Raw genomic sequence first — 7,323 nt, forward strand, 5'->3', positions numbered from 1 at the left:
CACGTGGGAGCGACCAGGCTCTAAGGGGTACTGACCTGATGCCACCATCCTTGACCTGATGCCAGCAGAGCTGAGGCACGGACATGGGGCCACACCAGGCAAGGCTGTCAGGGGAACAGAGGTCACAGGGCAGCCATAGGAGTTCGAGCAGCCCCCTGGCAAGGTGACTAGGAAACAAATAAAAAATGGAGATGAGCTGATAAAAAACCACCCAAACAGACAGCACTTCATACTGGGCTGAAAGTGTAACATCAAATGCTCTACAAGGGGAAGTAACATGCCTGGATGCAGGTTAGAGTCCAACTCCATCTTCCTGCCTCTTCATCCTGTGTGACACAGCCAGGCCCATCTTTCCCACATGCTTTCTGACCTTGTAATTCTTTCTTTGATTTCTGGTGTCAGCAAAAGACAGGTCATAGACCCTGACCTGATGGTCACCATCTTCTGTCATCTGACCTCTCACCACCTTTCCAGACTTGCTGTCCCCTCCTCCCTGCATTGTAGGTCCCCCCACCCCCCTCCAAGCTGACCTGCTCACTCACTGTCCCCCAAGCCAGCCTGACACAGAAGACATGAGTCTTACACTCAGTTGAATGGGATCCAGAGAGGTGAAGCCATCACCTCTCCCGGTCCCTAGGGGATCCAGACCAAGCCTTGATTTTGAAGCCCAGGCCTGTTCCCACTATTTTGCAATTGTTTTAGAAAATGAACATGCCAGAACTAATCAGTTTTGACAGTTTTAATACCCACAAAGTGTGTCCATTACTCTTAATGAATAATCTCTGACCATCACACCTTTTAATAAGCTCCTTTGCCCATGGCATTGAACAACATTTCAAGTCTGACCAACAGTGAAGAATTAAAGTTTTTTAATGGAACAAAATTTACGTGAAGCAAGTCATCAACTATAAGATAACATCCCATATTAGATTCACAGGACATCGTTGTATTTCATAAACAAAGCTACTCAGTGAGCCATTTGTTTGAAGGCAGATTTTTCTTCAACTTAGCCTTATGCTGAAGAAAGCTCTGCTGGTGACTGGTTCTCATGGCCATTTTAGGGAGCCTTATTCTCCATTTCTCTGCAGTTTTTAAGTGATGCTAGCTGTAATGCTTCTGTTGTTTCCGAAGAGAGAGGCTGAGGCCAAAGCAAACTCAGAACTTTCATCCAATGTGGTAAAACCTCCCAGGGATCTCTCCAACCAAAACTCCACGTCCCCCTTTGACTACTGAGATTGATACTGACACGGTCCTCCTCCCCCCACCCACCAAGTAACTGGCTGGTCTCAGTCACTCAGCATTTCTCTACGCAGACCCTAAAAAAGACAAAGCAGGATACAAAGAATTCCAGAATGGCAGGATTGGGAAGGACCAACCTCCCTGTTTCACAGATGAGGATGCTGGGACCCACAGTGGGGAAATGCCAGCTAGTAAGTGCGAGTGTTGACGAAAATTTAATCAATCCATCTAAGAAAGCAAAGGAAAATTTTATTTGTGCCAAGTTTGAGGATTATAACCCAGGAAGGGCGTCTCAGGAAGCTCTGAGAACTGTTCTGCCCATTAGAAATCAAGACACAATTTATATAAGTTTTTTGAGACAGAGAGCTGTACACCAAATGACGTATTACTGACAGTTTACATAATCCAGCTCTAAGCACCCGCATGGTGGGTCACGTGACCCCTTACAAGATCAAGAACGAATGTTACCTTTTAAGGAGTTGTCTTGTTGGTGCTACCAGAGGTTGAGCAGGTGTTCCGGCCCTGCCCATGGGGGAGGTTTAGCTGATGCATAATGCGGATACACAATGCACAATGCAGGGGAGAGAGGAGGCCAAAGGGCACAGAAGATTTTTTGTTTAAATGTCTTGTCATAAAAATATGACTTTTATGTCACACTAGCAATAGGACTCCCACTCCAAGTTCCAATCAATCAAGATTTTCTAAGCTTATGTACCATGGGAATTTACAAGAGGGTCAAAAAGTGTGCAGCATGGAAGGATCCTTGAGGAACCCACAGTCTGGTTTGGGGAGATACCATTCTTACACTCAGAATAGTAAAGATGAACACAAGACAGTGTAGACAACAATCCAGGTAAGTGATGCAGCCATGAGGCCCACAGGACATCAGAGGTAGAAAGGGTCAGTCATCCTTGCAGAGGTTTGAGTAGGGCAAGGAAAGTCTCTACCCCACCGACCCCAAATACACGGCAAGTTCAGCACCATAGTAAGCTCTTAAATTGCAGACATTAGCCTCTTCAGCAGCTGTGCTGGTCCTCTGAGGTCTCTACCTCCTGCAGACTCTGTGCCACAATCTGGAACTCCCTCACATGTGCACAGCTGCATAGGGGTCTTCAGTGTCTCTGTGGGCACCTGGGCTTAAAAAGTGCCTGGCACTTAGTAAAGGCACAGTAAGTGTCACCTATTTTTCTTTGTAGTTTTAAAATGTTTATTATTTTTTAATCCTCTTACAGATTTGCCCAGTACTAACCAGATATTAGGCCACGCTTCTTGCACTGGAGTCAGACATTAGCAGTCACTTTGAGGGAAGTCATGAACACAATCTGGCAAACAACTTTCTAGGACTGCCTTTGGAAGAAAACAGAGCCCCAAGAAAACAGACTCCTCATTCACTCACTTCGGAGCTGAGAGGTCAGAAGCAGGGTAAGCGAGAGGTTTCAATAAGAGAAGATAAAGGTGTGGACAAGTTCAAAGGGAAAAGGGAGAACAGAATGTAGAAATTAAACTTCACTTAACATTGTGCGTAAACTTTATGTAACGTTGTGTGTGCATAAGGTCCACAATAATTAGTAAACAGTAACTGCTCAGTGAATCACCCGCCTCAGGTCTCATTGGAATTTGGCTTTAGGCAGTTCAGGGTCTAAGCAATTTAATGTGGACTCTACTGCCCTCTTCTGGAAAGAATGGGAAATTGACCATTACTCTTTTAAAAATAATAATAAATTTATTTATTTATTGGCTGCATTGGGTCTTCATTGCTGTGCACAGGCTTTCTCTAGTTGCTGCGAGTGGGGGGGGCTACTATTCCTTGTGGTGCACGGGCTTCTCATTGCAGTGGCTTCTCTTGCTGCAGAGCACGGGCTCTAGGAGCGAGGGCTTCAGTAGTTGTGGCACGTGGGCTCAGTAGTTGTGTCTCGCGGGTTCTAGAGTGCAGGCTCAGTAGTTGTGGTGTACGGGCTTAGTTGTTCCGTGGCACGTGCGATCTTCCCGGACCAGGAATCGAACCCGTGTCGCCTGCATTGGCAGGTGGATTCTTAACCACTGAGCCACCAAGGAAGTCCCGACCATTACTCTTGATGGTTTAAGTCGGTCAAAAATACTGGAAACCTGAGGCCAGTTTCACTGTGGAAATTGAGACAGAACTTGGTAGGTGTCTCGGGAGGGAGGAGAAGCAGGGTGGGAGCAAATAAAGGTGATGTACCATATTTCTCAAAATATGCAGAAAAGTTTCTACAGCCCATTCCAACTTTAGTAATAATTCACTGCTGTGAAAAAGGGCCCTATATTAAGTTTTGTTCATGAGCAGAAGGCGTTTGTTGAGATATTAGTTTCTAGAGGAAAGAGCTCAGACCTTGGAAGCAGACCAACATGAATTTAAATCTGGACTCTGCTGCTTGTTCTGCGAGAAAGGGACTATGTCAGCTCAAGCTGATTATTTAACCTCTCAGCCTCGGTTTTTTCCACTGTAAAATGGGGACAGTAATGCCTAACCCAGGAAGATGAAGTGAGATGCCATATTTAAAAGGTCCAATATGTCACAGATTTCCCTTTAAGAAATTTACTTGAAGGGGGAGGGGCAAGATGGGGTAAAAGATTAAGAGATACAAACTACTATGTATAAAATAAATAAGCAACAAGGATATATTGTACAGCACAAGAAAATATAGTTACTGTTTTGTAATAACCTTAAATGGAGTATAATCTATAAAAATATTGAATCACCATGTTGTACACCTAAAACTAATATAACATTGTAAATCAATTATACTTCAATTAAGAAAAGAAACAAGGGCTTCCCTGGTGGCGCAGTGGTTGAGAGTCCACCTGCCGATGCAGGGGACACGGGTTCGTGCCCCGGTCCGGGAAGATCCCACATGCCGCAGAGCGGCTGGGCCTGTGGGCCATGGCCGCTGAGCCTGCACGTCTGGAGCCCGTGCTCCGCAATGGGAGAGGCCACAACAGTGAGAGGCCCGCGTACCGCAAAAAAATAAAATAAAATAAATAAGAAAAAAGAAAAGAAACAAAAGGAAATTTATTGGAAGAAAATTATAAAATCATAATGAGAAACATAAAGAGAAATCTGAGTAAATGGAGAAATATATATGAAGTTCAAGGACAGACATAAACAATTGGTGTGAATAGAAGTCAGGATAGTATTTACCTTTGGATGGGGGGTGGGTATTGGTTGAAGAGGGACAGCCTTCTGGGGTGATGGAAGTGTTCTATATTTTTATCTGAGTGGTAGTTACACACACATACATAAATTTATCCAGCATAGGAGAAGGTGTGGAAAAAAAGGAACCCTCCTACACTGTTGGTGGGAATGTAAATTGGTACAACCACTATGGAAAACAGTATGGAGCTTCCTCAAAAAACTAAAAACGGAGTAAACATATGATCCTGCAATCCCACTCCTGGGCATACATCCGGACAAAACTATAATTCAAAAAGATACACGCACCCCAATGTTCACAGCAGCACTATTTACAATAGCTAAGACATGGAAGCGACCTAAATATCCATCAACAGAAGAATGGATAAAGAAGATGTGGTGTATATATATACACAATGGAATGTTACTCAGCCATAAAAATGAAATGCCACTTGCAGCAGCATGGATGGACCTAGAGGTTATCATACTAAGTGATGTAAGTCAGACAGAGAAAGAAAAATACCATATGATATTACTCATATGTGGTATCTGAAATATGACATAAATGAACTTATCTACAAAGCAGAAACAAATTCACAGGCACAGAGAACAGACTTGTGGTTCCCAAGAGGGAGGAGAGGTTGGGGAGAGATGGATTGTGAGTTTGGAATTAGCAGATACAAACTATTATATACAGAATGGATGGACAACAAGGTCCTACTGTATAGCACAGGGGACTACATCCATTATCCTGTAATAAACCATAATGGAAAAGAATATGTGTATATATATGCATAACTGAATCACTTTGCTGTACACCAGAAACTAAAACAACATTGTAAATCAACTCTTATACTTCAGTAAAAACTAAATTTAAAAAACAAATAAATAAAATGAGAAGTTCTCAGAATAAATAAATAAATAAATAAATAAATAAATAAATAAATAAATAAATTTATCCAGCATGCCTTTATTAGTACATGTATGGCCAGGCCACTCAAGATAGCTGTTCTCTTGCTCTCTATATATCCCCTGCTCGACCAGTGCCTGCTTTACCTATACCCTATTAACACAACTGAACTTCCTACATACTTGTTCCAGGCCCCAGCTAGTGACTGTTCTTATCAAAGGGGCGGTGAGGGCCCTGCCCCTCTGCTGGTTTCCCCAGTAACTGATGAGCCAACCTGACATCAATTCCCCCCTATAACTGGTAATCTCCCTCTCCCTCTGGTGGTGAAGACTGTCGTCATATCCTACCCACCATCCCCTGCACACGGTGGGATGTTGCTCCAAGACCTTGCTTCACACATGTAAACTCCCCCATCCATTAAACTATCTCTGTTGTTGACTCCAGGCTCTTTCTTTGGTCCTAAAGCTGGGCAAGAGCAGGCCTTGTAGGTCTGCAGGGTGCAGCCCAACAGTACACTTTACTTTATATGTAACATACATAATTTTTTAAAAGGAGGGAGGAGGGGGGAGCAAAAAGAAGTGGGGGAGGAGAAGTAGGAAAAAGAGAAGAAAAGAGAAAAAAAGAATGGAAAGGAAAAGGAAAGAATGACTAAGAAAACTACAGTGGTGGGTGGGGGAAATCAGAACTGCACTCAAGGTAGTGATCTGAGCATTTTTAACTCTGCCCCACCCCACCCCTCCTAAGGGCCCATTAAATGGCCTGTATCAGTCCTGGAACCTATGGGAAGAGACATCCACATGCAGAGACTACGAGGAATTTCTGCTGGTACTGATGTAAGGAGATAGAGCAGAGGTAGACTAACCTGTGATTCAATCAAGTGAAAGGAAAGCCTGGGGGGAGTGGATGTAAGTGATTTCCATAAGAAACCCCTTGGCTCAGAGTGTCAGTGCCTGGAGGCCAAGATGGACCAAGGGGCAGCCAGAGTAGAGCTGGATGTGTAAGATTTGCTGCTACCATAATTTCTGGCAAGTGCTCTGGAGGCAGGGGTCAACCCAGAGTGGTGATCTCCCCACGTCATTCACCCACAGCCTTGCATGCCAGGCATATTATGCATGCCTAAAACAAGTTCAGCCATGGTTCTGCCTCAGCTAATTGTTAACAGGAAGAGTCAGGCCAATTCCAGAAATAAAGGACTTAATTTCAGACTACTCCAGCAAATATGAAAAATAAATGCAGGCACACAGACCAAACTCTGTTCCAAACCTGTCTCAACTCTGGTTCTTTTCAATGTCTTTAGAAGCAAATTTAAACTATGAGTAATTTTCCCCCCTATCTTTCTTTAAATGAGCTGGAAAGATTTTAATCATATAAGCTCCTTTAGCTACCCTATGAAAGGATTCAGAAGGAAAGATTTGGGAAAAGTAGTTGATACTACATGAAATAGCAAGAATTTTTTGGAAACTGTTAGGATGAAAATGTTGGATAAATACAGATGGTAAAAAGGCACATGGGGCTTTCCTGGTGGCGCAGTGGTTGAGAGTCCACCTGCCGATGCAGGGGACACGGGTTCATGCCCTGGTCCGGGAGGATCCCACATGTCGCGGAGCGGCTGGGCCCGTGAGCCATGGCCTCTGAGCCTGTGCGTCCGGAGCCTGTGCTCTGCAATGGGAGAGGTCACAACAGTGAGAGGGCCGTGTACCGCAAAAAAAAAAAAAAAAAAAAGACAGTAGATGACATCAAAAGATTAAATCAAGAAAGAGCTGAGTAAGTAGGTTTCTTAGACATAAAAATAGATAGATAGATAAAATAGATAAAAATTTGAAAGTGGGGGATAGGACTCAGGGGTGAAGGATGAATCAAAAGACTGCTGCTTTTTTCTCATACACCAGAGGAATTATTTCGTTTATTTAACTATCTGATTTTATAACTTAGTGCACAGTTACATTAATCAAGACAGTGAGATTCTGGCATAAGGACTGACAAATCAATGGAATAGAATTAGGAGCTCAGAAATAAATCCTTA

The sequence above is a fragment of the Kogia breviceps genome, chromosome 8, assembly GCF_026419965.1.
Source record: "Kogia breviceps isolate mKogBre1 chromosome 8, mKogBre1 haplotype 1, whole genome shotgun sequence".
NCBI lineage: Eukaryota > Metazoa > Chordata > Mammalia > Artiodactyla > Physeteridae > Kogia > Kogia breviceps.